Consider the following 9,941-nt stretch of genomic DNA (forward strand, 5'->3'; position numbering starts at 1 on the left):
AGAGGGAATTTTGACAAGGGAATTAGTGACAGGACAAGGGAAAATGGCTTTAAACTAAAAAAAGGGAGATTTAGATTGGATATTAGGATGATAGTTATGATTATGATTATTCTTTTTATTAATATATTCATTATTTATTGTGAGGGTGGTGAGGCATTGGAACACGTTGTGCAGACAAGTTGTGGATGCCCCATCTCTGTCAGTGTCCAAGTTCAGGTTGGATGGGGCACTGAGCAACCTGGCCTAGTGGAATACGTTCCTGCCTACGGCAGGGCATTGGAACTAGAGGATCTTTAAGGTCCCTTCCAACTCAAATCATTCTATGATTCCGTGATAATTCATCCATGTCCCTGCTGGAATAAGTGATAAAGATGTGCACAGTGATGGACTGCGTTAGGATTGTGCAGGCAGACTATGACAGTCAGATTTTGTAGATCTCAGTCAAAATTATTCTATTGTGAATGGTCAAACTGAAGGTATAGAAGTATCCAAGATATTGTATGTTACTGTATTACAATGGGAAACCTTCTAACCTCACAAAATATAAAAAGTTAGAGATTACATATCATATTCCAGTAGGACTGACTCCATTTTCTTTGGCCTCTCTCTTGCCCCACTGCTATTTTAGCATATTCTTTCAGTCAGTTGGGCATTTTTTTACAGTGGGAAATGTGTAATATTCTTGGTAAATGGAAAGAAAAAGTGTAAATTGGGGACATACTGGAGCAAGACATGAGATGGAAGCGGGTGCGTGTTGTATAACTTTGACTTAAAGCTGCATAATTGCAGAATTGCCAAGAACAAATAAGGCTGAGTAGCTGGAAGGGCAGTAAGAAACCCAGTGGGAAAACAGTTATGTGTTTGTTATTGCTCTGATTATTTGCTAATTTAGTTAAATAGTACTACTTTTCAACAAGACAAACCATATTTATATAGTTCAAATTTGGGAAGACAAAATGGTAAAATGAAGGTTATTTTTTTTTTTTATTTTCAAGGCAAAGACAGGTAGGTTAGCCATATTCCAGGTACTAGTTGAAATATAATTTTGCAGAAAATGGCATATCCATAATAGGATAGATGATTTTTGCCTAAACCCCAGAATATTTTATTCTAAGGCTAATGAGAACTGGAAGTACTTGATTTGGTAAATGGCATAGTATTACATTTTCAGAAAGGAATGTTTGATTTCATATATCATCTTGTGCTCAAGTTGGCAATGGTTTTAAAGGAAATCAAAAGAGCTGAAATAAAACATTTAGTCTCTAATATTTGTACAAAACCATACAAACAAATGAAGAAACCAATTTTTTAAAAAATTAAAATGCTATAATTCTGTGATTTTCCAGGTCCTATTTTGCTGTGCTCCAAACAAGAGAAAAATTTGCTCTACCAGAAGATCCTTAGCTTCTCCCAACAGAAATGAATATTCAGACTTTATGAAATCTTTCAAGAATGCTACAATTCCAACTGCAAAGCAAAAGTATGCATCCTGACCATATTTCTAGGCATTCTGATGTTACAGTTACTGATCATAACAGCTTTACTGCCTGAAAATACAGAGAGTGGTGTTTTTATGTCCCATAAATTATAAGCTTCATCCCTGTTCTGTACTGGATGTTGACAGAAAGGTGACATTGTGCAACAAACATTTTCTTGTAGAAGTTTGAGTTTCTTAAGTACCCAGGTGTCCCTGCTGAAGAGTTATTGAACATTTTTGATTATTTTTTGTTTGTTTTCTATAAATACCTGTTTTCCTAAAAGTCAAAGGATTCCTTTTGTTTTAGTCAGCAGTTCCTTAGATATTATAATTACAGCCCATTAGATAGTGTTAAAAAGCAATTTGGTTTCCTTCCCCAGTCCATGACAACATGCTTACCCAATTACTTCCACAGAGCTTTAAAGATGAGATTTTCAACAGCATCAGCATTGGCAAAATGCTGTTTTCAGTAAGTCGTGGTCATCCCGTTGACTTCAAATCTACAAGAAGCAAAATAGCAAATGTCCAAGTATCTTTAAAGACTCAAAGCTGTCTAAATTATGGGAGAACACTGGAATACATTACAGCAACGCTACTAAGCTAATTAGTTACTGTTTTCAGTGGCTTCTTATGTCAGTATAATTCAATTCCTTAAGAGCCTTTTCCCCATTCTGGTTTTGGGTAGTAATGGAGACATTTTTATTGTAACTGACACTGGCAATTAGATTTCAGAGATTACTTTATGAACCTCATTTCTTTTTTTTTTTTTCCCCTCTAGAAACACTACTTCTGAAAAGCAGAAAAACAAATATTGGAACTTACAAGCCTTTCTATCAGGATGAAAAAGAAAGTAGAGACAGTCACAGAACACCTGAAATCAATCTACATTTTGTAATTCACTAAACATCAGTTTGAAAGGAAAGTAATCAGCTAAGACTGGAGTGATCTTACTGCAAAATATAGAAATCTGGATCCCAGATGCTTGTCCAAGTGGCAGGTGTGTTGCTCTTCTGAACATCCTTTAGTGTTTTCCTCATTTTTGTTTTTGTTTCTAGGCCGTATACCATTGTGAGGTGTTTCATCTCCCGCAGTTTTAACTTTCAATATGTGATGTGTTCCTTTAATGAGGGAATTAAAGGACACCAAAGCTGGGTTTTTTATATTATGAATATTATTCTCGTTAGTATTTTGAAAGCAAAAGAAAAATATTTTTGAAAACCACCATTGGAGACTGGAGGTAGGTCTGATGCAGGTAGGATCCAGTATTTAAGATGACTTTCATGGTTCTATAACATTTCTAAGAAAGGCTTCACAAGGGAGAACAGGTTATTTATTATTTTGGCTCCTGGGAAGAAACTCAGAGCCCTCACTCAGCCCCTTATTGCTGTTAAGCTTTCCAGACAGGTACTTCCTGGTGGATCTGAAATTCACAAATACTGAAAAATCAACCAATTTTTAGTCGTGGAAAGGAATAAGCTCTCCAAAGGGTTGAAAAGTATTAATCACGTATGTTTAAGTATGAGAAGAAACATGTCTCTCTACTTTGGCTTCATGGGTGATAATATTGTTATTTACAACAGCTCATATCCAGGTCTTGGAATCCTCATTTACCACTCCTTGTAGGCTGTTGTGTCACTGCAAAACACAAAGTTGTGGCAGGCTATGCTAGTTTGCTAAGCAGTGAAATGCAGTGACTGACAAACCGACAGAAGAGCAATGGCAGAGCACCTTGGCTCTTGTGGGGTGTCCTGTGGCAGCACAGGTGGCTGCTGGCACAGCCCTGACGTGGGCATGGCCCCCCCCCGCCCAAGCCCCAGGGAAGCAGCTGAGCACTCAACTGCGAGGGACCTGGATGCCATATAACCTTTGGTTATATGTGATTTACAAAGCTGGAAGAGCAATCTTGTTAAAAGGAAAACAAGGAAATAAAAACAAAGTAGCTACTCAATTTTAGGTACAAGGTGTTAGGCAGTGTGCCAGCTCCTTTCCATCTATATTTGGCATCTGTTGACTTTTGCTCATTTTGTTGTGTTTTCAGCACTTTTTATTGATTACAGATTTTGGTGTTGTATTTCTACAAGTATGATACCAGAAAATTGTCAAAATATTTGCAGTCAAATGCAAACCCATTCAAAATTTCACATCCTTTAAACTTCAAAGATTACAAGCAGAAAAGAAAATGAAATATTCCTTAGATTCATAATTTTCTTCGGAAGAAAAAAATGGTGGATATTGCAATGCAATATGATGACTTTTAGATTAAAACTTTTACTGGGATTAGAATTCTTGAAATCAGACTTGTAAAAATGTGTTGTTTCAGATTTTCCAAAGTTTATAATGAAATTATTTATGTTTTTCCAGCCTGGAGGGAAGATAAATAGTGTTTTTGTCAACAGGGAAAACTAAATGAGTTCAGAAATACTTCTTCACCAGTAAAGACAGACAGGACAAAAATAAATTGACATGGTACCTGGATTGCAATGAATATTAGAGCTCTTTGGAGATAAAGCAAAGGAAAAGCTGAAGGGAAGACATTAATAGACTATTCCGGATAGCCCTTTGCTCTAACATTAACACAAGTTTCAGGAAGAAATAAAAGATTTTAGATGAAGATCACACACGCAACAGACAAAGGAATTACATCTTTTTTTTTTCCCCCATTGAATTTTTTTTGGTGAATATTCTGTTGAAGGAGATGAACTCTCAGCTTTCTGGGGATTTTTTGTTGGAGTAATTATATAAATACAGTAAAAGACAATGTAGAAGAAGAAGCAGGCTACTAGGTCATTAGAGTATGGACACAAAAATGAAGGATCCAATACACTTAACAAGCAAGCTCTACAGAGCATGGTGGGGTTTGGTTTTTTTTTTGGTTGTTTTTTTGTTTTGTTTTGTTTTGTTTTTTGTTTGTTTAGTTTGGTTTTTTTTTGTTTTATTTTGTTTTGGGTTTTTGTTTTTTTTTTTTTTTGTTTGGTTGGTTGTTTGGTTGGTTGGTTTGGGGGTTTTTTAGTTTTTGGGTTTTTTTTGCTTTTTTTAGGTTTTGTTTCTTTCTTCTTAAGCTTTTAATGTTTTGTTGCTATTGTTTACTGTCTATAAGGCTGAGCAAGGGCCTCAGTGAGATTTTAAGTCTCTGTAGATTTTCCTGCTGGCTCCTAAACTAAGTACAATATTCCCAGCTTTATCCAGCTCTGCTTTAAAAACCATTTGTAATCTACATAAGAGCAGTAAAGAAGAAACATATACCGTATTATTACTGGGATAATTTCTGCCTGGCTAATCTCAAATTTCATTGCTTCTGGGCTTCTTTTCTTATTAGTAGTGAATGTTTATAATTTCAAGAGATTGTATAAGTCCTTTCTTGCCTCATCTAGCCCCTCCACAGAAAGAACAGTTCTCCTTGACTTTAAAGCATGATATATTCTGCTTCATCTACAATATATCCAAATCCACTCTAAACAGTCTTTCCATTTCTTGGTGAGGTACCAGTAATTCTGAACAGTCAGATACTGCCAGCTATTACTGCTTTCAGTAGCCAACTTTCAGCAGAAAAGACATGGTGTAAAGCTTTGAAGTAGTTGATCAACTATGCTCAAGTGACTGCTGCTCCCTATATGGATGTAGCTTGGATTTGCTATACCCATTTTTCATTTCAGTACAAAGACAAAGAAAGATCTAAGAAATGTGTATGTTCATCTCCAAAAGCTGAAAAAAAGGTCTACCTTCTGTTCTTACATATGTGGCTGACCTATTCCAACACACCAGGAGCTCATGTTTCCTCTTTCCTGAGGAAAGTAGATACTGTATTGCTTATTTCCTCACCTTTTAATGCATTCTTTCTGGTAAATCTGCATCCTTTCAGGTGAGTACCCTAAGCATTAGTCTGGAAGGTTCTGTTTCTTACTTTCTAGATCAATTAATATTTAATTATTTTAGAACTGCCAAAGCTCCAGCTGGAGAGGTGCCTGTTGCAAGCAGCACCATAGCTGCCGGTTGATACAAGATCCCCAAAGACAGGACACCACAAGACTTATTTCAGGACAGGCTTCCATGTTAGAAAGTGGTGTGTCCCCCCACATTCCTACCTTGTATCTGTCATCCACCTGTGCAGATACCAGAGGTATCCCTCAGACATCAGGAATGGCACAAGACACCTAGATCTAGGCACCTGAAACACTTCCTTAAATATTAAATACATAAAGCAATTTTCTGCTGGATGTAACTGCCAATCATGAGATGTGAATGTTAAAATCTCAGAGCGTATAGGAACCAAATATAGTGATTCAACTTCCCACATGATTGCTCTAACCATGGTGCTATAAGAACAAATCTCCCCTCCCCTCCTTTCCTCTTCCCTTTCCCTCTCTCACCTCTTCTTTGCTTCTACTAGAACTCAAACATTAGTGTTCACCCAGAATTGTCACATTCTTTTTTTTGTAATAAAAAAGTGAGAAAGGAGTGTAATCAAACCCATTGTCATTCAGACATAATTGATATTTTTGGCTTTGCAGCTGTCCTCATTAGCTGCAAGCACGCCTGTATTACAAGATGCTGCACTAATAATCCTGACACATTTCTCATCTCCTTAATTGCATCTAAATGTTCCCTATTGCACTAATAACTCAATAGCGGGGAGTTTATATATACTTCAGGAAGTGTGATAAATATTTACAAATTTTCATGTCTCAGACTGTCCTTCCATGTCTATTGAGAAGTGCAGAAAAGTATCTTTTCTACTGGAAAATTTGGAGAAGGATTGTCTTTGAAATCACAATTTTTGAGTGCTAAGGTGCCTTGCTGTTTTGAAAACAAACAGTAACAAACAAAGGAAATGCATTCCTGAGAGGAGATGTGTCTGTGAGTACACTGACACTGAAAATTCTGACTTCATTTGTAATCTTTCTCCTTTTTTCTATTATACATAAAGGAATTCTAAATTTTAATGGCACTACGCAGGTTCTCCATTTTTCTTTTACTTCCTCTGAGGACTAAAGCCTTGTCTATTTTTGCTGTCCTCCTCTAGTGGAAGTATTAATTCAGAGTCCTTTGACAGGATGTTCTAAAGATGTGGATGTCAGGGAAAGCTGAAGCATCACCATAGATTTATGCAAAAATATCTATTGTAATATAAATCCCTATGCCACAGCAATTTTATCCTCTCATTTAGTCACTTATACAACATGTGCTATAATCATGCTGAAGGCATAACTTATTGTTGCATTGATAGATTCCATACAATCAGTGCATTGTAAAATATGATGAAAATCTAGTTTTATTCTTGCAGTTCAGCATTACATGAGAATAGAGACACTGCTCCCTTAAATCCTCCACAGTTCTCAGTCCTTTCTTCTGCTGGCTGAACCTGCTTTTCCCAGATATTTTGAGATTCAGCCAAATAACACTGACAGTCCTTTTCAGGAGCTATTCTCCATCTGACTAACAGGGCATCAGCTGGCTCCCTGACCCTTGCTGAGGAATTTTCCCAATGGATCTAAAAGAGTAAGTCACATAAAAACTCCAGCCCATCATAAAACTATTCATTTTTCCCTTCTGAACGGGGAGTACAGGCCACAGATGCCAAGCTGGGGAAGGTCTTCTCTGAGAAGCTGCACATCCCTCTTTGGCAAGGTCCTTAAGCTTCTGTCCTTGCATCACAGCAGCCACTGCTGGCTCACACTCAGCTGCCAAGCCCCTGCCAATTGGTCTCAGCCTTCCACCTGAGACTTCCCATCCATCTTCCTAAGGTTGAATCTCTAAGATACAAGACCAAGACATCTCCTGTAACCTCTCACCCTGAAACAAGCTTTCCATGCCAATAAAAAATGATGCATTTTCATAAAATTCCTGACCTTATTTCAGGGAAAAAATTTGGTTCTGTAGGATCTGCCCTTTGGCTCCAGGAAGACAGACAGCAACCTTTTTACTGTTTTCAGTAAACTCGGGACATTTTGTGATGCTAAGTAACTCTTTCATACTGACAAGTGGTAACATGGAAAGGCTTCAAGACAGTAGACAGACAAAGACCTTTCAGTGAACATTCGAATGTGATATGACAAATAGAACCTACTGGAAACATGGACATCTATTTGGAGATGTTACCGTTGCAAAACAAACCAGACTTTCCCATAAAATTTAATAGAGTTTTAAACTAGTCTGTAAAAGGAAAAGGACAAAAACAGGCTTTCCAGTGAAAGGCAGTGGGATGGTGCACTGCAACTCAAGGAAGTGAGTGCTATTGGGATCCTTTAGTCTGCTCCATGAGGTTCCTTCTCCAAGGAACGAAATCTGAAATGTTTCTATACCAACACATGCAGTGACTGGAGTGCCTGTGACTGGAGTGCCATGTTGGATGGTTACAGGCGCTTCAGGAGGAATAGGCAGGGCAGGTGAGGTGGGGGAGGTGGCTTTTTATGTAACAGAAGGACTGGAATGGAGCTCAGAGCTGGCAGTGTCACAGTTGAGAGCCTCTGGCAGATGTCACCATGGGAGTCTACTACAGACTGCCTAGCCAGGACGATGACATTGATGACTTATTCTAAGGAACTAAGAGACACCTCTTAATCATCTGCCCTTGTCCTTATGGGTGACTACAACTAGCTGGAAATTAACTGGGTGCATCACACAACTGGCACAAACAGGTCCAGAAAATTCCTAAAACACCTGGATGACAACTTCATGGTACAGGTACTAAGAGAGACAGCTAGGAAAGATGCTCTCCTTGATTTGTTGCTTCCTAATAGAGAGGGTCTCACGAGGGAAGTGGAGATCAGTGGCCTTCTCGGCCACAGCAATGACAAAGCAATCAAGTTTAAAATCTGTTGATGGGAGGACAAATGCCAGCAGAATTTCAACCCTGGACATGAGGAGAGTAGACTTCAGGCTGCACAGAGAAGCAGTGGGTAAAGTCTGCTTGGAAAATGGTTTTGAAGGTGCTGGGGTCCATTAGAGGTGGTCACTTTTAAAGTATTGCTTTCTAAGGATCCATGAACAGGCAATCCCTAAATGCTAGAAGTGAAGCAGATGAGGTAGAAGGCCAGCTTGACTAGGCAGGAATCTACTTTTGGAGATAAGGCAAAAACAGAAGGTGTATGCCCAGTGGAAGCAGGGTCAGGTGATGTAAGAGGAGTACAGAGATGCTACTCACCACTGTAGGGAGAAAATTCATGTGGCCAAAGCTCAAATGGAGTTGAAGCTAGCCAGAAAAATGAGGGATAATAAAAAGAGGGGGTTTAAAATACATTAATGGTAGAAGGCAGTGCAGAAATTACAGGATAAGGATGGTCACCTCACAAACGGGGACAGAGACAAGGCAGAGATGTTTAGTGCTTTCTTTGCCTCTGCCTTCAACACTGATGATCGATGAAGAGAGTCCCATGCCCTGAGCTGGAAGACCATAGCTGTGAGAATGATAAACTCCCAGTTTACCCTGAAGTTGTGGTGATCTGCTGCTCCAGCTGGATCCCTACAAATCTATGGGACCTGATGGGATTCAGTGCTTAAAAAGCTGGCTGATGTCATCACAATGCATCCTCCACTGATTTTTAAACTGTCTTGACAATCTGGAGAGGTTCTAGTTGACTGGAAACTGGTGAATGTTGTCCCAGTTTTCAGAAAGAGCAAGAAGGATGCCCATGGAAACTGCAGGCCTGTCAGTCTCACTTCAATACCTGTTAAAGTTATGGAGAAGATTATTCATCGTGGATATTGAAAAAAAACTAAAGGGCAATGCAGTCATTGGACACAGCCAGCACGGCTTCATGAGAGGAAAGTCCTGCTTGTCAAATCTGATTTCCTTTTATGAAAAGGTAACCCACCTAGCTGATCAAGGGATGCCAGCTGATGTCATCTTGTTGGATTTCAGTAAAACTTTTGATATTGTTTCTCACAGGATCCTTCTGGACAAAATGTCCAGCATACAGCTGGATAAACACATCATGTGGTGGGTGAGCAGTTGGCTCAGGAGTGGAGCACAGAGGGTAATAGTGGATGGGTAACATGATTCTGGTGATCTGTCACTGGTGGGGTTCCACAGGGCTGCATTTTAGGCTCTGTACTCTTCAACATCATCATGAATGACTTGGACACAGGACTGGAAGGGATACTAAGCAAGTTTGCAGATGTCACAGAACTGGGAGGAGCTGTTGACTCCCTCGAAGGCAGGGAGGCCCTGCAGAAAGACCTCGACACATCAGAGGACTGGGCAATCACCAACCATAGGAAATTCAACAAGGGGAAGTTCTGGATTCTTCACCTGGGATGGGGCAATCCTAGATGTATGTACAAACTGGGCAATGAGATGCTGGAAAGCAGTGCCACTGAAAGGTACCTGGGGGTCCTGGTTCACGGCAAGTTGAATGTGAGTCAGCAGTGCCCTGGCAGCCAGGAGGGTCAAACATGTCCTGGAGGGCATCAGGCAAATCACCAGAGGCAGGTGATTGTCCCGTTCTGCTCCACACTGGTGCACCCT

At 39.4% G+C, this 9,941-nt stretch overlaps 1 long non-coding RNA gene across 1 annotated transcript; it reads right to left on the reverse strand.

Moving 5' to 3' along the window:
- Positions 1 to 416: 416 nt before the first annotated feature.
- Positions 417 to 8,668, reverse strand: LOC114059995. Its single transcript, XR_003571792.1, has 3 exons — positions 8,619 to 8,668; positions 1,877 to 1,977; positions 417 to 1,547 (listed from the first exon to the last, which is right to left on the reverse strand). It is a non-coding gene; the product is annotated as an uncharacterized LOC114059995 (long non-coding RNA).
- Positions 8,669 to 9,941: the final 1,273 nt, after the last annotated feature.

Source organism: Empidonax traillii, unplaced genomic scaffold (genome assembly GCF_003031625.1).
Source record: "Empidonax traillii isolate 1590-97213 ecotype Southwest subspecies unplaced genomic scaffold, ASM303162v1 scaffold252:size1141739, whole genome shotgun sequence".
Lineage (NCBI taxonomy): Eukaryota > Metazoa > Chordata > Aves > Passeriformes > Tyrannidae > Empidonax > Empidonax traillii.